Here is a 22,882-nt window from a genome sequence, read left to right as displayed (position 1 = left end):
CACACACACACACACACACACAGAGACACACACACAGAGACACACACACACACACACACACACACACACAGAGACACACACACACACACACACACACACAGAGACACACACACACACACACACACACACAGACACACACACACACACACACACACACACACAGAGACACACACACACACACACACACACAGAGACACACACACAGAGACACACACACACACACACACAGAGAGACACACACACACACACACACACACACACACACACACACACACACACACACACACAGACACACACACACACACACAGACACACACACACACACACACACACAGAGACACACACACACACACACACACACACACACACACACACACACACACACACGTTAATGCGTTAAAAACAGTCTTTTGCACAGGGACAGTAAGATTATTGTGTGAGATTATCTTTAGCACTGCTGAAGTTAACCAACAACCATCTTGACAAAGCCTCATCTGCCCACATGTGGCTACTTCTGCAACCGAATGTGAGCCGTACTGCAAAATAAAAATGTTACAGTTTTTTACAATCACTTTGCTACTATTTTCAGAACCTTGATGCCATTTTTCAAAACTCTAGACGCAAAACTCAAAACGGTTATCACTTGTAACACAGGCTGTCTAATGTTCAAAACATTGCATTGTGCGTTCACATCTTTAAAGAAATCTTGCACTTGCACAATCATTGGTTCAAAAAACAAATTTACTGTGAAATACCATTGCAACATAACTATAGATCACCCACACACAAGCAACCGATAGTTTCACTGTGTCATTGTTCGTACAGTCATTAAATATTGTAGAACACAATAGATGATACAGGTTTCATTACATGTACAGTAAATACATCTCTGTGAAAGCACTGCAGTGTAGAGAGAATACTACAGACACAGTGGAATCATTGAACAAAGTTTGTAATATATTGATGCAAAACACTACAGTACAATCACAACTTAGGTTTATTTGAATTAAAGCAAAAATAATTAGCTATGAAATAGTAAAGAAAAGACAGTGCTGTAAAACATCAAATGCAGTGTTCCTCAACTTGCTTGCACTGTAAGAAACACAACATGTCTTCAGTTGGCAGAATTGGACAAGCAATTGCAAGGGCATCTATACAGTGCAGTCCTGTCAATACTGTAAATACTGTCAATACTGTCACTAGTCTGAAAAGGTGGTACAGTATTTGGGACGATAGACACGTGTCTGATGAAGCATTAGGATAAAATATTAGGCTACATCCATGGATATTATAGTCTAATTGGTTCGTGCTCCACGCTAATTGGCGACAAAGAATCTTGTTATCTTGAAACTTTCATGATTTACTGAAAACATGGAAGATTGTTTGTCTGTTTCCATACAACTATGCATTACAGTTTTTTCCAACTGCTTACACACGTTTTCAAAACTATGTCTCCTTTTTTCAAAACTCTACACACAATTCCCAAAACTGCACACACAAAATGCAAATTGCCTCATATCTCCTTCAAAATGTAACACTGCATTCAAAATGCCATAAACACAAGTCAGAATGAAGCATTTGCATCAAATGGCAAACACTTCTTTCATAATAGTACATTTTTGGATATATCATGCAAACACTGTTGTTCTAAATCTAAAGCTCTTTGGTCTTTCATTCTTATATCTACATTTCAATGTAACGTTCTACAGTGACAGTAATCTGCTGAGAGAGTAACAAGTACACTGTAAACCTTATGAATTATCTACACTGGAAACACCAATGCAATGTAGAAACAGAAAATATTTACAGTAACATTACTGTTGTTTACAGTAGCATACAACAAAACCATAAACATATGTAAACCAAAAACAAAATATTCTTTAGAATACAGTAAAGAACACAATTGTTGTGTGTGTGGGGTCCTGGGGGGTCCCAGGAGTCCATTGTTCAAAACAGGCAATCTGACCTGTGACCTACTGTATTCATAGGCCTACTGTATACTACAGTAAAGCAGTGATTGTGTGATCAGCAATTACTGTAGTGTTTGCACATGTGAGGAGTGTGTGTGTGGCCTGGTGAATAAGTGTAGCATTTTGATTGGTTGTGTTTAGAAAAGGAAAGCAAGCCACTTCCTGTTAGATTTTTGTGTGTTAGGTAGAGAATTGTGTGTAGAGTTTTGAAAAAAAGTGTTTTATGCAATTGAAAACTGAGTCAAAGGCTGAGAAATAGCTCATGGTTTTGGAGATTTGCTGTGTAGTTTTGCATTTTGAGTGAGAGGTTTCAAAAATCGTGTGACATGAAAAGATTTTGTGTGTAAGCAGTTGGTAAAAACTGTAAGAGTAATGCAACAGTTACTTATCATTTTGAGCAGTTGTATCATTTGATAGTTAGATAATTTTAAGGAAATGAATAGACACTCATTTGAAATGTAATGTGTGAATTGCCTTTTGAAATAGTAGTACTTTGATGTTAAGTTGTGTCATATTGAACAGGTGATTTTTGTTGAATGAACAAATTATCTAAGTTTTATGTGTATTGTATCCAAGCAATCGAGAAAAGGGTTAGAGTTTTGAAAAATTTGCATTTTGATCATTGGTTGTGAGTTTTGTGTCTAGAGTTGTGAAAAATTACATCAAAGTTCTGAAAATAGTAACAAAGTGATTGTAAAAAAATGTAATTCCATTTGACGCGCCGAAAAGTGGCCAGTCGGAAGGGTGTATTGGCATCGTTTTAAAAAGTCGGGTCAGGGTGAGAAGAAAGGTAGTTAGAGAGATTAGAAATATTAATGGGGGTTTTCAGAATTTTCTCCCCTTCCCTCTGATTGGAGGTTTGTACCGGCGAGGGCAGACCGATTTTGGGTGAGGATCCTTGCAAAAGCTACAGATGTGATCAAATTTACATTGAGAATAAGAACAAACAGATTCATTGAAGTTAACACAAGGAAAAACATTTCTCACTGGCGCGTAGCGTTTCCTGCTCTCTTGTGGAAACCTTACATTTGCAGCACCCTGGACAGCGCCCGACACTTGACTAGCGAATGCTTTCGGGCAGAATGACCATGAGCGCTACCAATGGGACATGCCAGCATTTTTTGACGAGTCATTCGTTCGCCGAGTCGACGCGCGGCCAGGCGATAGGAAGGAATGAGCTCATCATCCGCTTCCTTAGAGGAGCCAGGAGGATGAATCCCCCACGGCCCCCCTCGGTTCCTATCTGGGATCTTTCCTTGGTCTTAGAGGCCCTGAAAGCACATCCCTTTGAACCGTTACACTCTGTGGATCTGAAGTACCTCGCGTTCAAAACCGCGTTTCTGATCGCTCTGGCATCAGTTAAATGTGTGGGTGACTTACACGCGCTCTCTGTGAGCGCTGCGTGCCTCGAGTTTGGACCTAATGACTCTAAAGTCATCCTTAAACCGAGACATGGTTATGTCCCCAAAGCGATCGGCACCCCGTTCAGAGCGCAGATCATTTCACTCTCAGCTTTGCCGGCATCGGGCAGCGAGGTCGATGCGAACCTCCTGTGCCCTGTCAGAGCGCTGAGAATTTACGTCACGCGCTCCGCCGCCTTCAGGCGCTCGGAGCAGCTTTTTGTTTCGTTCGGTGGGCGCACCAAGGGTCTCGCCGCCTCGAAACACAGCCTATCCAGATGGATAGTGGACGCTATTGCTGCGGCTTACGCGTCGAAAGACCTGCAATGCCCCTTGGGAGTTAGAGCTCACTCCACCAGAGGCATGGCCTCTTCGTGGGCTTGGTCCAGCATGATTTTAATTCAGGACATTTGTACGGCGGCAGGCTGGGCCTCCCCCTCTACATTTGTTAGGTTTTACAACCTAGAAGTCCCCGCCCTGCAGGCTAGACTTCTTTCAGTCTAAAAAAGTCATAATGACTACTTGGTGAACTGCGCTGCAAGGGTAGATGTGTTCAATATAAGACCGGCGATGCTGCTCTGTATGTGTATCCCCTTATAAAGTGCTTATGTACATGTGCGAGCCCACTCTGTTGGCCGCCTATTTTTCACTTATTTATGTCCCCCGGGGCGTCCCCCCCTGGGACTCATGTAGTGACTGCTTAGCGCACACGGCGTTGACAAAGGGTTCCCGGTGCATACTTTCAGTACGCAGTACGAGAGAACCTCTCGTAAGAGAACGTACTCGGTTACCTAACGTAACCTCGATTCTCTCTAGAAGAGGGAACGAGTACTGCGTTCCCTGCCGTGTCGCGCAACGAGCTCATTTCGCTTCAAGCGATGAAAATCATTGTTTAGCAGCCTGACTTCCCCTTATATACGCTAAGCCACTCCCACTTTGGCGGGCTTTGACGCGTGAGGGCGCGACGTCACGCCAGGGGCTCAGTGGTAGGCTGCTGCAGTTGCCGCGGAGCAGCCAATGAGCGCGCTAGATAGCCCGCTCTAGGTCTGACTGCTGCTGCACTGCGTTTACAATATATACAAATTTAAGGATAAATTTTGGCTTCAAAACTGAGGTTACGTTAGGTAACCGAGTACGTTCCCTTTCAAAAGCTACAATCGATGCTGCGCTGCTTAGCGCATCGGGGAACGTCTTTAATCGTGACCTGCTGTGAATATAGTGTGTAAACACGACGATGGACTCGACCGGAAGTAATATGGCCTCGGTCGGTGACGTCATCGCCGCGCACCCGCGACACGAGCTATAGATGAGCCGCAGGTGCATCGTCAGGTCTTTTGTCTTCAGAGATCTCTCTGTGTTTGGTGTGCAAGCATTTATCTCCTCTCTATCTACTACAGATCTTTGTTAGGAGTTATTCAGTTTATCACTGACAGTGTGCAGATTTTCTCTTTCTCATCTCTCTACGATCTAAAAAGGAGTTTAGAGAAAGTAAAAGAGAAAGAGAAATGTGTCAACAGAGTAAGCGCTGTGTCCCTCCATGTTCTCGTCCTATGTCAGAACTGGATACACACGCTTACTGCTTTCTTTGTTTGTTTGGGAAAGAGCGTGCTGCCCTTGAGCATGGTGAATTCAAGCACAGTGGAATGTTCACAGCTAAACCATTTAATGCTTTGTAAGTGATCAGCAATATTTGAAAATTTATACGATGTTTAATAGGCAGCCAATGCAGTGTTGACAGAACAGGGCTAATATGGTCATACTTCCTGGTTCTAGTAAGAACTCGAGCTGCTGCGTTTTGGACCAGCTGTAGTTTGTTTATTAAGCGTGCAGGGCAACCACCCAGTAGAGCATTACAATAATCCAGCCTTGAGGTCATAAACGCATCAACTAATTGTTCTGCATTATTCATTGAGAGCATATGACGTAATTTAGATATATTTTTAAGATGGAAGAAAGCGGTTTTACAGATACTAGACACGTGACTTTCAAATGAAAGATTGGTATCAAAGAGCACACCCAGGCTCCTAACCGACGGCGAAGACTTAACAGAGCATCATCAAGTGTTAGACAGTACTCTAGGTTATTACGTGTGGAAGTTCCCCTTCAGGAACTACAGCTGCGTGGAATCGCAGTGGGGGGAACCGCCCCCAGCGTAGCGCGTCTGAATCATGAAGGAAATCAGTCAATGGAGATAGAGTACACGCGAGTGACGTCATCGACCAGGAAGCTATAAATATCCCCTGAATACACAAGCCGCCAGCTTTTTCACTTCAGCAAAGCGCTTTGTGTGTGTGTCTGAAATCTTTCGATTGTGTGTTTGTCTGTTGCTAGACAGGAGTTTTCACTATATCTATATATATATATATTTATAAAAAAAACAATATGAGTGTGACGAGCGAGCAGCAGTACAGAAAGTGTGTTCCCCCCTGTACTCGATACATCACAGGTGGGGATTCACATGAACTGTGTGTTGCTTGTTTGGGAGTGCAGCATGCCCAGTCAGCTCTCGAGGGGGCTGATTGCGAGCATTGCGAGCGTTTCCCACTAAGAACCCTGCGCTCGCGGCGATCGCTCTTCGAGGAGAGTGGTTTGCTGCGAGCTCCCCAGGGCTCGGGTCCCGCTTCTGTTGAGGCAGAGCGGCGGCGCTTGTCCTGGGGTTCGCAGATGGATCTCACCGGCGACGTTGAGACGGGCCCCGCCCTATCTCAGCTATCTCCGGCGGGATCCAGTGCCTCTCGCTCGGCTCTGGAAGCACTTGCTGCGGCCGTTACTTCTGCCCGGGTGGAGGCACATGTGGTTCAGTAACTTAGATTATCCAGTTCTGAGGAGCTGGATGTCGAAAGTTTCACATCAGAGGATACTGGAGACTCGTCACTCCAGCATAATGCTGAAGAAGGGCTGATGGATGTTTTAACTCGTGCTGTTGAAAAGCTCAGCATCGAGTGGCCAACTGACAGGCAGGAGTCTAGAATAAAAAGCAAATTGGATGATAGATTTCTGTCTGCACGACCTCAGCCTTCTCGCCGGTGTTTACCGTTCTTCCCAGATCTTCACACTGAGGTGTCAAAGACCTGGGCTAGACCGGTTTCCAGTAGAATTTACACAAATCAATCCAATGCATATGGTAATATTTTTGGAGCTAAATCTTCTGGTTATGTGACGATGCCGAAGGCGGAGGAGACGCTCGCGAGCTATCTCTCTCCTGCTTCGTCGTCTTCACTTAAAGCACCGGCCCTTCCCTCTAGACCGCTAAAAAACACTTCAACGCTTGTGGGGAAGGCTTACTCTGCTGCGGGGCAGGCGGCTGCATGTCTTCACACTATGGCCATTATGCAGGCTTATCAGGCCGACCTGTTAAAAGATGTTTGTGAGGGGGGTGAAATTTCTGAGACTATGATTAATGAGCTCAGGCAGACTGCTGATCTCACTCTCTGGGCCACCAAGGAGACCGCTAAATCCATCGGCCGGTCTATGGCAGCCATGGTGGCCACGGAGAGACACTTATGGTTGAGTCAGACATCTATGAAAGAGAAGGATAAGACTCTCCTTTTAAATGCTCCCGTTTCGCCTGCGGGCCTCTTCGGTGACGCTCTTCAATCTGTCACCGAGAGGTTCCAGGAGGAAAAAAAGCAGACGGCGGCGTTTCATAAATTTATTCCCCTCAAAGTTCGCATCACTGGGGCTGCTGAGCGAGGGCAGTCCCAGCAGCCGAGTACAGAAAAAAGAGAGCAGCAAAAGAAGAGTGTCGCGTCTCATGCCCCCCCGCAGAGAAACTGGAGGGACGAGACGGGGCGCTCTCCGGCGCGGCCTTCTCGGGGCAGGGCTGATCTGAGGACAGTCATTGTCGCTAAGAAGGCCGCGTCAAAAAGGTCCTGACGTTTTCAGCGCCAGGGCTCTGAGGGTGGTCCCAGCCGAAAGAGACTTGAGTTCACCTCTCTTAAGGGTGCCCTGTCTCTCCAGGCGCTCTCAGGGGCCCATTCTACTAACCCTGCCAAAACAGGGCGTAGGAGGGTCCGGCGAGTGCTTTCCCGAGGGACGCTCGCCGCCTCTAATGAGGGCTCCAGAGTGTTCAGAACAGTCGTTCCCTGCCGGTGCGCCGTTACAGGGCACTGTGTCTGTCACTCAGGAGGTTCAACCAGAGGCCAGCCCCGAGAGGCTGGTACCCTTAGTAGAATTTTTGGTAGAGTGGAAAAACCTTCCAAATGTGTCTCGTTGGGTCCTGCACACGATCAAGAGAGGTTACGCCATACAGTTCAGGTCTCGTCCGCCTCGGTTCAGAGGGGTCCTTCCCACAGTGGTGGGCCCCGAGCAGGCTCTGGTAATGGAACAGGAGGTTATGACTCTCCTTCAAAAAGGAGCTATAGAGCGGGTTCCTCCTCCCAGCAGGGAGTCAGGCTATTACAGCCGGTACTTCATTGTTCCAAAGAAAGACGGGGGGTTGCGTCCAATTTTAGATCTGCGCATTTTAAATCGCACTGTAGGGAGACTCAAGTTCAAAATGCTTACTCTCAAACAGATCGTGTCACAAATCAGGTCCGAGGACTGGTTTGTCACGATAGACCTAAAGGACGCCTACTTCCATGTATCGATTCTTCCTCAACATCGGAAATTCCTGAGATTTGCGTTTGGGGACCAAGCATACCAATATCGGGTCCTTCCGTTCGGTCTAGCACTGTCACCCCGAACATTCACCAAGTGTATGGATGCGGCGATAGCCCCATTGAGACTTCAGGGCATCCGCATCCTGAACTATATAGACGACTGGTTAATCCTAGCTCAGTCGGAACATCAAGCGGTTCGGCATCGAGATGTCGTTCTCGCTCACATCAAGAGATTGGGGTTGAGACTGAACACCAAGAAGAGTGTGCTTTCTCCAGCACAGAGAACCACTTCTCTCGGTGTAGTGTGGGATTCGACGACGATGCAGGCACGGTTGTCACCTGCTCGGGTTGCTTCGATTCTCGCCGCAGTTAGACAGATCAAGCTAGGCCAGCTATTCACTGTGAAACAGTTCCAGAGACTGTTAGGTCTCATGGCGGCAGCGTCCAACGTTATTCCTTTTGGCCTGCTGCACATGAGACCGTTGCAGTGGTGGCTCAGAACCAGGGGATTCTCCCCGAGGGGAAATCCGCTCCGCACGATCTTGAGTTCGCGACGCTGTCTTCGCGCCCTGATCGTGTGGAATGATCCTTGGTTTCTGTCCCAAGGTCCTGTGTTGGGAGCTCCTTGTCGTCGCGTAACGCTAACGACAGATGCTTCTCTCACGGGTTGGGGGGCGATCATGAGTGGTCGCCCAGCTCAGGGTTTGTGGGAGGACCATCATCTCCTATGGCACATAAACTGTCTAGAAATGTTGGCAGTGTTTCGGGCTCTGAAACACTTCCTCCCAGACCTAAGGGGCCACCATGTCCTTGTCCGGACAGACAACACATCGGTGGTCTCTTATATAAACCATCAGGGGGGTCTGCGGTCGCGGCCGCTATGCAAACTAGCCAGTCAGATCCTTCTATGGTCCCAGGGGAAACTTCTGTCTCTGAGAGCGATTTATCTCCCGGGGTATCTAAATCAGGGGGCGGACATCCTGTCGAGGCAGGGGCCGAGGCCCGGGGAATGGAGACTTCACCCCGAGGTGGTGGAGCTCCTCTGGGAGCACTTTGGTCGTGCCGAGGTAGACCTCTTTGCTTCCCGAGAGACATCACATTGTCCTCTGTGGTTCTCTCTCAGCCATCCAGCCCCGCTGGGGTTGGACGCTATGGTACAGGCGTGGCCGAGGTCTCGCCTGTACGCCTTTCCCCCGATTGCTCTGCTCCCAGGAGTTCTGGAGAGGGTTCGCCGGGACGGAGTCAAGCTACTCCTGATAGCCCCGTTCTGGCCGGCCCGAGTATGGTTTTCGGACCTGGTGTCCCTTCTCGACGGCTCTCCCCTGGAGATACCGATCAGGAGGGACCTATTATCTCAGGCGAGCGGTGCCATCTTTCACCCTCGCCCAGAAATGTGGAAGCTGTGGGCTTGGCCTCTGAGGGGGCCCAGCTCATAGATCTTGGTCTCTCGACTGAGGTCGTTGAGACCATCCTCCAGTCCAGAGCTCCCGCCACTAGGAGGCTTTATGCCGCGAGGTGGAAACTTTTCACCTCCTGGTGTAGTGAGCGCCAGCAGGACCCAGTTAACTGCCCGGTTGGTACAGTGCTGGAGTTCCTGCAGGATCGTCTCTCTACAGGGTTATCCCACTCCACACTGAAGGTGTACGTGGCGGCCCTAGCTGCTTACCACGCCCCTTCGAGTGGAGGTTCTCTCGGGAGACACCCACTTGTATCTCGCTTCCTTCGTGGCACCTTGAGGCTGAGGCCAGCAGTACGCACGAGGGTACCATCATGGGACTTGGCCATTGTTTTGGAGGGCCTCTCCTTAGCTCCTTTCGAGACCCTTGAAGAAGTTTCTGAGAAGTTCCTTACTCTAAAAACTATTTTCCTGCTTGCTATTTCGTCTCTCAAAAGGATTGGAGACATTCAAGCACTTTCGGTTGCTCCCTCGTGCCTGGAATTTTCACCTGGTATGGCTAAGGCTTTTCTCTATCCGAGGCCAGGCTATGTTCCTAAGGTTCCAACTACTCCAGTTAGACCTGTCATACTGCAGGCTTTTTGTCCTCCTCCGTTTCTGACGTCGGACCAGGAGAAACTTTATCTGCTCTGCCCTGTTAGGGCCTTAGATGCTTATGTCCACAGAGCTGCCCTGTGGAGGAAATATGAACAGCTGTTTGTTTGTTTTGGGCCACTTAACAAGGGGTGCCCTGCATCTAAGCAAAGGATGAGCAAGTGGGTGGTCGAGGCCATCTCACTTGCTTATGAGTCGGCAGGTCAGCCTTTACCTTTGGCTGTACGGGCTCACTCCACCCGGAGTATGGCTGCTTCTAAAGCTCTCCTTTCAGGAGTGTCTCTTCAGGACGTCTGTGATGCGGCAGGCTGGTCCTCACCGCATACTTTCGTCAGATTTTATAGTCTTGACTTTGGCTCCACTCCCGGGGCTCAGGTTCTCTCGTCAGTTTGTGCTCCCTAATGCACACACTACGGGGTTTTGGTCGTATGGGGACGTGGTTATTGCGTTCCCCACTGCGATTCCACGCAGCGGTAGTTCCTGAAGGGGAACGTTCCGGGTTACGTATGTAACCCTAGTTCCCCGAAGGAACGGACGCTGCGTGTCCTGCCATACTTCCTGCATCCCCTGGATCGCTTGCTTCAGTGACTTTAAGCTGGCGGCTTGTGTATTCAGGGGATATTTATAGCTTCCTGGTCGATGACGTCACTCGCGTGTACTCTATCTCCATTGACTGATTTCATTCATGATTCAGACGCGCTACGCTGGGGGCGGTTCCCCCCACTGCGATTCCACGCAGCGTCCGTTCCTTCGGGGAACTAGGGTTACATACGTAACCCGGAACGTTTTTTATCCAATAATTAGAATCTCTGTTTTTTCAGAATTTAGTAGTAGGAAATTACTAGTCATCCAATTTTTTATATCAGCTATGCATTCCGTTAATTTTGTGAATTAGTAGGTTTGGTTTTGAAGAAATATACAGCTGAGTATCGTCGGCATAACAGTGAAAGCTAATTCCATGTTTCCTAATGATATCTCCGGTTTAATCATAGCTAGCTTAAAGGTTTTTGGTACGTATCCTAGAGACAAAGATGAATTAATGATATTAAGAAGAGGATCTATGACATCTGGAAGCATCTCTTTCAGCAGCTTAGTCGGTATAGGGTCTAACATACAAGTTGTCGATTTAGATGATTTGACGAGTTTGCAAAATTCTTCCTCTCCTATAGCAATGAATGAATCAAATTTTCCCTCAGGGAGACTACAATGCACTTCCTGATGCGATACTGTATTAGACGGTTGCATAGTTATAATTTTGTCCCTGATATTATCGATCTTATAAGTGAAGAAGTTCATAAAGTCATTACTGCTGTGTTTCTTGGAAGCTTCTGGGCTTGAAGCTTTCTTTTTCGTTAGTTTAGCCACTGTTTCAAATAAATACCTAGGATTATGTTTATTTTCTTCTAATAGGGTTGAAAAATAAGCAGTGTGGTGGCAGAGTTATATTAGATTGGTCTAAAGTAACTGAAACAAATGTGTATGTTTCTAACGTACTTGAAACTGATTGTGAAGTTGTTATAATTCTGAGGAAATTCTAGAGTAGTTGAACAGACCCGCCGCAGTGTGGTCACAGAATTATTTCACAACTGTTGTGTGTTATAGTGTAGGCTAGAGACGCACCGTGACTCTGTGAAGTTAAAAACAAGAACCGAAGCAGTGTGGTTTTGCCCGACGTACTGTGGCAGTGTTTTAAATCTGATAAATATTGTTTAAGTCTGAAGCACAGTGACTAAGTGGGTAGTTTTAAGAATATAACATAAAACCAGACGTGGTGTGGTTTAGTTCGACTTACTGTGACAGTGTTACATTTCTGAACTGTTTTGCGTAATGAACTTTAAGGCCCAATGGATTGTGGCCGTGGTTAAGTTTAAAAGCCTCAGGTAGTGTGGCTATGTTGTTCATTTGCGTCCGAAGTACTGGAGCTGTGAATAATTAGACTAACGGATATCTTAAAGGAACTAGATAACGTGTAGTCATCTAAATCAGACTTTGTGAATAACTATTAGATCACGAGATACTCTAAAGCCCGATAAGACTTTTAAAAATGGAAGAAATTATTGTTAAATACATCGCTAAACACGGTTCTCAGGGAATGTTTGACGGAATAGAGAATATTGTTGATAAACCGTACAAGTGGGCTATTTCTAAGTTTGAAAATGTTCCCAAAATGCCTAAGAACAAAAATGGGGAAATTGCTCATGCGCTTCAAGCACTTTTTGCTTCATATAAAGTAACCAGGAAGAGAGTAGATGAGTTAGAGGCTGAGAATGAGCGACTCAGTGTTGGGGTCATTTCTACAAAAAATGACCTGGCTAGTGAAACGATATGGAAAGAAGAAAATGTCAAGAAGCAGAATGAGATTGCACTTCTTAGAACCAACAATAGTTTGCTTAAATCATCTGTGGAAACATTGTCCAACCATTTGGAGGAAGCGAAGGCGGCTTGTCAGTTCATGATAAAGAATGGCACAACTGAGAAAAACCCTAGTAAGACATTGTTAGGTGTCACACTGTGTAACCCAGTTCCAGAACTGCCAGATTTGCAGGAAGACAGGGCTGCGGGTTGGGGAAAGATTCTCAGTCCTTCAGTGGCCAATACTCTGACTGTAGAGGGAGATTTCCCATGGCACCAGTCCACACTACTACAAGTATGCGTGCTAGTGAAGGAAGGGAACAACCAATGACCTCTACCATAGTCCGAGGATTTAATCCAACTGAACTAGAAACTGTGATCAAGAATATTGGTAAATTTGATCCTGCCAAACAAGATCCATTAGATTTTCTGAAAACCTTGGAGGAATATGCTGAAGTTTACAATTTAACTGATGGTGATGCATGCGTTTTGTTAAGATTGTGCCTGACGCTTTGTCTGGAGCCTTAACTCAGAAAGTAAAGGTCAGAACTGCTAATAAGTCCGAGAGGAAAAAGGCACTGCTCGAAGTCTTAGGTGTGATGTCAGTTAACTGGGATAAAATATGTGAGATGCACATGAGGAAAGGGGAGCATCCAGCAGCTTTTTCAGAACGATTATTGGAGATTATCACGCTGATACGTACTTCCGCATTCAGTGATCTTTGTGCACTGCCACTTCCGGTGAATCACTCATCACTCTGGCGAACCCATGATGGACGACTCTAAGTTTATTTATACTGCATCCCTGGTAAATTTACCCAAAATAACTTGTTCTGACGTACATCGACTAACTGAACAAGTGCTACCTTGTTTTATTTTAAAGTTTGGCCCTTCATCCCGGCGAACCGCTTTAATCCACTTCTTACTTAGACTCAGTTCAGTCAGGAATCCATGGAAACTTAAATAAGGTTGGCGTTGTTTGTTTGATTGACAAAGTGGAACAGAGCAGTGACATCTAGCCTTCGTTTCAGCCATTGTTGAACTGCGCCGGAAGTGGACATGCACAAAGTTGAAAAATCCCGCCCATGAAACCCGGAAGCGTGATAATCCCCTATTGGAGATGTTTAAAACTTTCAGTGGCAATCCTGATATTACTAAGAATGATGTCAGTTTCAAGTCTGCCTTGTTTAACAAATGTGACCCACTCACCCCGTCTTCTGTGACAATGCTTGTGACACCACTCTCTGAATATAATGACATTATTGCTAAAATGACAAAGTTTTACAACAATAATGCTAATGCAAATAGTCAAATGAAAGCTGCCAAATCTAGACATCCAGTTGCTGCCTTTGGCGGGAGAGAATGTTCTACATTATCTAATGGTTCCCATCATAGACCAAGGAGATTTGCAAGAATACATTGTGATATAACGTGGGCAGGGAACAACACAACACTTGCTTGCTCTCTTTTGCCATAATATATATATCGAGTGGAAATTTCCACTCCCAAATATTGTTTTGCATTATTACGACATTACAAATAAAATTGTTGTCCTCAAATTTTAATCTGGAGCCTTGCAAGCTTAAAATAAAACTGAAATAAAACAAACCTGTTTATAACTACTACAATATTACATTTAATAGTTTTTATAAGGAGCTGTTTTTGCTTTATATGCTGCTTAGAAGACACCCCAGGAAGATGGGTGAAGTATCGCTCCATTACTGTTCAAAGTAAAACAAGATCATACTTTATGATGTTAGTTTTAATAAATAAATAAAACAAATTAGGACATTTATCTGGCATTTCTTTCTTTTTGCTGTATCGCATCGAACCGAACCGTGAATTGTGTGAACGTTACACCCCTAATGAACACATGACTGTAAAAAACTGTGATGCTGTAGAGTTTGAACAAAGGAAGTGAATTGTTGTTTTCAACTCTTGAGAAAATCTTGATAGTATCATGTACTGAAGTGTGTTTCAGATTGATAACCCTGACTAGCAGTTCTCAAAGCAAGCACATGATGAAACACTGTCCACAGCCTGAGAGAGTGTGTTCATCAGATAAAGCAGATGTTGAAACACTGAAACATGTGTAATAGTGCTCACGTATGTCTGCTGAGTGCAGGATGAGGGAAGGCAGTTTATCTAAGACGACTGGGTTACACCGGGATGCAGGATCCGGGACAGAAGGTGTCCGGTCCTCGGGCCCCAAAATGTGCTTGCCCCCGTCTACCCGTTTTTAATTCACATGCACTTTGCACGATGCAACCAGACAACACAGGTTTTCCTCTCCTTGTCCAGCACTCTTACACTCTGTCCACGAAACAATGGTTCTGAGTCTCTACCACTACATTGATCATGGTGTGTTTTCATGCTTGTAATCTCTTCTTCCAGGTGTTGTCTGTGTTCAGTTTTCCTGGATCTGCATGACTTGTTGTGATTGGGTTAGGGTTAGGGTGATTGGTCTGCCAAGGAGTAATTCTGCAGCGGACGGTAAACCACTGTCAACGGGTGTCGCTCGCACCTGCATCAGAGCCACTTGTACATCTCCTTTGGTTTGTATTGTTTTTTTGAAGATGGATTTGATATGTCTCACATGTATTTCAATAAATCCATTGCTTTTTTGGTAGTGCGGTGAACTTGTGATTTGTTTTATTCCCCAATCAGTTATGAATTTCCTGAAAGGTTGTCCCGTGTACTGCGGTCCGTTATCTGTCATTACTTCATCTGGTCGACCAAATAAAGACATGTAACTTTGCATTTGTTGTGCAACTACATGGCTACTTACTGGTATGGGCATTTCATTAACTAATGGGTATTGGAATATCTGTCCACGGTAAGTAGGAGATACTGATGTCCATGGATCTCGAATAGATCCGACGCCAGGTATTGCCATGGCTTTGTGGGAGTTTTGTGTGAAATGAGAGGTTCCTTTGGTTGTGATGTTCTGCACAGGGACTGCAAGATCTGCACATGTTTTCAATGTCTGTGTTTATCTTTGTCCAATATACACTTTCTCTAGCCAACCTGCGTGTTTTTTCGATACACTGGTGGGCTGCGTGGAGTTGAGTCAGGATGGCGCTGGTCATGGATTCTGGAATAAGCACTTGTCTGCCTCAAATACAACTCCAGCTTCTATGGCGAGTTCATCTCGGAAAGGCCAATCGCTGTGTATGTCTTTTGGCAGGTCTTGAATTCTGTCTGGCCATCCCTGATGGATGATTTCTTTTAGCGCACTGAGCTTGGGGTCTTTTGCAGTCTCAGTTCTTATTATATAAGTTTTTATTAACAGTTTTGAAGTTATATGAACAAAAACATAAAACAGTCGGGACAACAAGACACACAAAAAAAACCAAAACACATCTGGATTGCCTCAGTCCGCAAATATATACAAAATAATAATTGAAAATGAATAAACGAAAATGACAATATTCACAAGTGTTTTATAACACAGCAGATTCACCACAGGAGAGGAAAGTAAATGTTCTTCCAAAAGTCCCAAGAGAGGTCCCCATGTGGCTTCAAATCTTTTTTGTGAGCAGAACTCCCCAAAACGTTCCATCTGGATATTATAAAGCATCTCATTTAACCATCTCCGGACACAAGGCACTTGTGAACTTTTCCAAATGAGGAGCATTACTTTTTTGCCCGCAATCAGGCCTACTGCTGAAGAGTATGGGGGATAGTATCCATTACATCAGAATAGCCAAAAATAGCCAGATTGTGGTCAGGCTGAATGTTCATTCTGTACGCGCTTGAAAACAATTCAAAGATCTTAGACCAGAAATCATATAAATTAGGTCAAAACAAAAATAAATGTGCCAACGTCCCCTCTGCCATCTTGCACCGATCACATTGAGGAGATATGGAGGGAAATATTTTGCTTAGTTTTGGAGTAGTGAATTCGGTGTATAACTTTAAACTGGATTCATTTGTATCTCGAATTTACAGAACAGCTCTTTATTCTCGATAGGCCTTCTTCCCAGATCTCATCAGACACTTCACCGCTCAGTTAAGTGGACCAGATCTGAGTTCTCAGGTCGCATGTTGTCCAGGAAGATCATTTGCCAAAAGGTGAGAGCTCTGGCATTTGCTGCCCAATAGTAATGCTTAAAAATAGGAAGGCCGAGGCCTCCACAATCAGTAGGTTTTTGCAAGTGGGCTTTTGCTATGCGAGGTGTCTTATAGTTCCATACAAATGACAGAATTACTGAATCAAGTTGTTTAAAAAAAGTTGCCGATAAAATAAATAGGGAGATTTTGAAAGAGATATAGAAACTTAGGCAGAGTAACCATCTTTATCATATTCACACGGCCAATTAGCGATAAAGGAAGCAGTTTCCAACTTTCGAAGCTTAATTTGAGTTTGTTAATCATGTCTAAAAAATGTAATTTAAATAAATGTTTAGGGTTCTTTGGAATTTTCAGGCCAAGATATGTAAAGTGATCCTCCACTATTTTAAATGGTATACTCTTCAAAAAAGTATCACTTAAGTTATTTGTTAGGGGCATAAATTCACTTTTACTGCAATTTATTGAGTATCCTGAAAGGTTACTAAAAGTTTCAATGTAATCAAAAATTTTAGGGACAGCGACCATAGGATCAGTAACACACAGTAAAAGATCATCAGCATACACATTTACCAGACTTTCAGCATTCCCAGTGAAATACCTTGAATATGCGATGAGTTCTTATTCCTACAGCTAATGGCTCAAGTGCAATGTTGAAAATAAGAGGTGATAGAGGATCACCCTGTCGCACACCCCGGTGCAGTTTAAAACATCTGGATCTAATACCATTAGTCAAAATAGTTGAGGATGAACTGAAATAAACCATTTTGACCCAGTCGATAAATCTGTCACCAAATCCAAACTGTTTTAGTGCCTCAAACATATATGGCCATTCAATCTGATCGAAGGCCTTCTGGGCATCTAAGAAATAATAGCTGCAGAATTGTTGGCTAACTGACGGTCTGAATATAAAATATTAAGAAGTAGGCGGACATTACAAAATGAAAACCTTCCTGGAATAAACCCGGTTTGGTCAGGATGGATAATCGTGGAGATGTGTTGTGCTAACCTGGAAGCCAATATTTTAGTCAATACTTTTTTATCAAAATTTAAGAGTCAATGGGTCTATAATTAGCTGGATCGGTCTTAGGTTTTCCTTTTTTCAAAATTACACAAATATTTGCATCGTATAGGGAATCAGGAAGTTTCTTCCTTTGGATTGAATCCTGTAGCTTTCTCAGCATATAAAGAGCCAGCCTCTTACTAAACGCTTTAAAAGTCACAGCCAAACCCGTCCGGGCCTGCAGCTTTCCCAGATGGAAAAGCATGAATTGCCCCTGATAAATCTTCAATTGAGAGTTCAGATTCTAGATCAGACCTAGAGAATTCACTAGGTTTAGGAAGACTCAATTTGGAAAAAAAACTATCGTAATTAGGGTCTGTATCTATAACTTTAGAAGTACAAAATTCAGAATAAAAGTCCCTGAAACATTCATTTATCTCTTTTGGATTAGTTATTAAACTGCCCGCTTTTGATTTTTCCATATGAATCGCCTTAGCTTGTTCTTCCCTCAATTGCCTTGCAAGCAACCTGCCGGGTTTATCCCCCAATTCAAGACTCTTCTGCAGTTGGAGGAGAAGGTTACTTATTATTTGAGCATTCAGGATTGGTCCGACACTTGTTCACATCGCTCCATTGACTTTAACACCGGCGTCTCATATTGTTGGTCTCGGCAGGCTATTACTGTCGTAGTTTTCAAAAATATGGTTAACCGTTGTGCCTGGGGCGTTTGTAACACAGATACGTGTTTCCCAGAGAGGTTGGAGGGGTGTCCGTTTTTCCCTTCCCAAAACCGGTCAAATCCTGACAAGTGTCTCTTTGGATTAAACTGTGTGGACGTCCTCAGTCAGCGAAACCCCTCAAGATCAACAACACACTTTAGCTTTTAACCTTACTGTGAAGTTACACTAGTTAGACAGTTTTATGCTGGTTTAGGTCATGATTTCGGTTCTCTACGCTAATTGTTGATACGCTAGCACACGCTGCTAATAAACACAACTTTATACTCGCGTAGTCCGTTTGCTTTGTAATAGCGATTATAGAAGTGAATAGAGACCAGCTCTGCATGAACAGTGTTGCTCCTGATATTGTGAGTCCCAGCCTCCGTCTCTTAGGATATGCGGTGGGTCATGTGACTGTGACCGTTATGCTTTTGCCTCTATTTGGATCTTGTTGTTGCTTGTGTTTCTCCGGTATGTCTTGAATATAGCCTTCGAACGCACACTGAGCCGCTTCTGCCTACTTCTATCCCACACTTTATTTGCTGCTTTATAAAAGTTTGATAAAACTTCATCAGGAAGAGCGTCACAGCATAAGCCATGTTGATACCAAACCAGAGCCCAGATGAAGTTGACGGACGTAGCAACAGTAACTAAGGGGGGCGGGGCTTAGCCAAAGGTGAATTCAGACGTTACCAAAAAGTAATCAATTCTAGTGTACGATTTGTGAACATGAGAATAAAATGAATAATCTCTATCTGTCGGATGTTGCAGCCTCCAAATATCATCCATATTTCTAGATTTGATTAAGTTATGAAGTGTTTGTATGGAGGTGATTGTAGGTGGTGGTTTTGAGGAAAGTCTATCCATAGGGATCTAACAGTTGAAATCACCACATACTATTACATCTGAAGAATCTGCATCTGGAAGCCCTGCAGCGCAGAAAAATAGGAATAATTTAAAGGGGCTTTTTTATAATAATTTCTGCACAAACCAGCACTCCTGTATTAAGCCCGATTAAATACCAGTAGCCGACTACGCCACCTAGGTTGTTTTAATGGGACCCAGGACCCAAGTTAATCATTCACTGAGGGCTGGACAGTATTGACACTCAACAGATAGATTGCATTACAAAAACACTTTATTAGACTACAAAATGGTCTCAATATTAAAAGCAGTTATCGAAGGAATGCAGTCTTCAGTCTGGTATGATGTCCTTATGGTGAATGAACAAATGTCCTGGGTTGGAATCACAGCATGTAGGTCTCCACAGTTCCAGAAATGTATAAGGTACTAGAAACGAATAAGAAACAACTACCAGTATCTCCAGTCCAATGCAAGAAAAAGCTAACTACAACTCACTGGTGCACGCAAATACCCACACTATAGTACACACTGCATCCCCAAATAAATCACACCACAGCAAAGAGGAAAACAAGAGCTATGGATTGTAAGTTATACTGGAAAGTAGTTCTTAGTCTCTTATTATGAATTCTCTATTATGAATTAGATGCAAAATGATCAACACAATATTCATCAGACGGTCTTCAACTGGGGTTGTACTCACAATATGACTGGGTAGCAATTCCCACTACCCAGTCTAGTTAATTTCCAGCGTTGTGCAATCCTCCATCACCGTACTCACCAACCGCGGCCTCACTCGTCTCCGACCAGCACTCGTTGATTCGCTCCTCCAAACAGCAACCGCTGACTCCCTCGTCTCCAACAGCTGCGCCCGTGATCGCTCTGCGTCGCCGTCTTCACAATACTCCGACTCACTCGTTCCCGCACAGCCGTAAAACGTTTGGTTATCACTGTTCAGCGTTTCTTCTCAGACGCCAGCACCTGTTTAAAACACTCAACCGGATATCGACTTGCACGTAAAAGACGCAGTCCAGACGACGCACTGCCCCTCCTGTCTCTCAAGCACACGGTCTTAAAGGGCAACAGTCTCCACCTTTTTCTTAACCAGCCTATGACACTAGGTCACTGATTAGTCTATGCACAGGTGTTAGGAAATGAGCATGGTACAAAAGTCATTTGATCAATGAGTCAATCATATAACATTAAAATGTGTATCAAAAATACATTCATCAATAATTCACTCCCATCACAATTACATTAAAGATTTTGGTAAAAGTCATCAAAATTGGGGCCATAAATATTAAGCAAAGTTATGGGGCGAGAACCTCTTCGGACGCTTGTTTGGTCCGCTTTTGGTGCGCACGAGTGCGATTGCTGCATTCACACCGGCCCAACCCAACCGCACCAGAACAACGAACAACGGGGACGCCGAACTCTAGTGCGTTTCAACCACACTGAACTGGGCAGTGTGAAAGCACCCTGAACATCCTCAGCGCCACTCGTTGTGTTGGAGGAGGAATGGATAGAAAGCAGACAGACACAAGAGTAGCTTAGCATTCACTTTACTCAACTATACCGTTCTCTTCCACACTGCTCAGTTGAACATGTAAACACTTATTATTGAAGATTTTAGCAATGCAGTGGAGAGAGAACACAACAGAGCTTCATCGCTTCACTTTTTTTCTACTTTTAGCTTTTTGTTACACTGAATTTTGAGTTACATGTATTACATTTTGGGCATTACAAGTTACAAGTTAAACACTGCTAGTGTGTGTGTTTGCCTACGGTTCAGTGTACCACTGCATCTCCCGATACTGCCAAGCACACATGCAGAGTAGATAGAGATCTTACATAACACACTGTATGAAGTTTCCTGAAGGTAAGCGTCAGTCTCTGGAGAATGTGTGCTAACTGTTAGCTAGAGCACGGCTCTGATCAGCAGAAATAGCCCTCGTTTTGCACTCTTTAATAGACAGAAAAATAGAGAAAAAGAACGATCATGACAGAGAGTATCATGGAAGGAGAATGTTATATACATTGGGGTGTCTTGTGTTGTTGTGTCAGTGTCATGAATGTTACCCTGATGTGCAGGGGCGTAATTTGTGGGGGGGTTAGGGGGGAGATAACCCCCCCAATATTTAAATCTATGCATTATAACCCCCCCACAACCCCCCCAATATTTATACCATGATCACATGAAAACCCCCCCAATGTTCAAACCAAATCTACGCCCTTGCTGATGTGTATTGGTGACTCAAACTCGTCTCCACACCGGCGGGACTCCGATCTTCAACCAGACCTGATAATGTTCTGATCCAGTCTGACCTCTGACCTCTGACCTGTAGTGCTCCTGGATCATAATCAGACACTGTCCGCTGGTTGGCCAGAGGAGAACTGAGACTGAGTCTGGCTTCTCACGAGAGTTTCCTCCATTCTCTCACTGATGGAGTTTTGCTTCTTCACTGTCGCCTCTGCTTTCCTCTCGCTTAGTTGAGGACATTTAATATTCAGCAATATCATTGATCTCTGCACTGACAGCATCATATGAGAACTGAGCTGGACGATGACATCACGCTTTCTCCAGAGTGGATAAATATATAAATGAACAAAATTAATCACTTTTACAACAGAAATAAAGCGTCACTGAACTGACTAAAGCTGGACTATGACACTATTCTCTTCTAGATCTGCCGAGACAAACTTTGTTGCATTATTTCCCTGTTATCTCTGTGAAGCTGCTTTGATACAATCTGTGTTGTAAAAGCGCTGAATGAATAAAGCTGACTTGACTCCGTCTGTTCACTTCTATTGTACATGTAGTTTGGATGGGGAACTTTAGAAGATCTGTAAGTCATCGTGTGGCCTTCTCTTACACCATCTGTCTTTTCACAGTGGTTACCGGGTGATTATAACATGTGTGCTGTATGTTTGTGTGATAAAGGTAAATTAGCTGTCACACACAGCTATGCAGACGACACACACACACACACACACACAGACACACACATACTCACACACACACACACACACACACACACACACACACACACACACACACACACACACACACACACACACACACACACACACAGCCCCATTGTCTCCCTGTTCCAATGCATTGATGAAGTCAACAGCTGGATGTGCCAAAACTTTCTTCAGTTAAACAAAGACAAAACTGAAGTCATTGTGTTTGGAAACAAAGATGAAGTTCTCAAGGTGAATGCATACCTTCACTCTAGAGGTCAAACAACTAAAAATCAAGTCAGGAATCTTGAAGTGTCTCTAGAGTCAGACCTTAGCTTCAGTAGTCATGTCAAAGCAATAACTAAATCAGCATACTATCATCTGAAGAATATTGCAAGAATTAGATGCTTTGTTTCCAGTCAGGACTTAGAGAAACTTGTGCATGCTTTCATCACCAGCAGGGTGGATTACTGTACTGGACTCCTCACTGGAGACAGTTGCAGCTCGTACAGAACGCTGAGCAGAACCAGAACACATGAACACATCACACCAGTCCTCAGGTCTTTACACTGGCTCCCAGTCACATTCAGGATTGATTTTAAAGTATTATTACTGGTATATAAATCATTTAATGGCCTTGGTCCTCAATACATTGCAGATATGCTCACTGAATATAAACCCAACAGATCACTCAGATCATCAGGATCACCTCAGCTGGAAACACATAAGCACGGCGAGTCCGCTTTAGCTACTGGAACCAGATCAATCAGTCGTTCTGTGAAATCTGGAGTGATGAAGACATCAGAGAACAAATGTAATCGATGTATTTAAATGATTTTGATACTGGAACATCACGAGACATCGCTTATATTCACAGGCCAGTGATGTAACC

This window comes from Phoxinus phoxinus (genome assembly GCF_949152265.1).
Source record: "Phoxinus phoxinus genome assembly, chromosome: 25".
Lineage (NCBI taxonomy): Eukaryota > Metazoa > Chordata > Actinopteri > Cypriniformes > Leuciscidae > Phoxinus > Phoxinus phoxinus.
Note: the sequence above shows the minus strand (reverse complement) of the source record.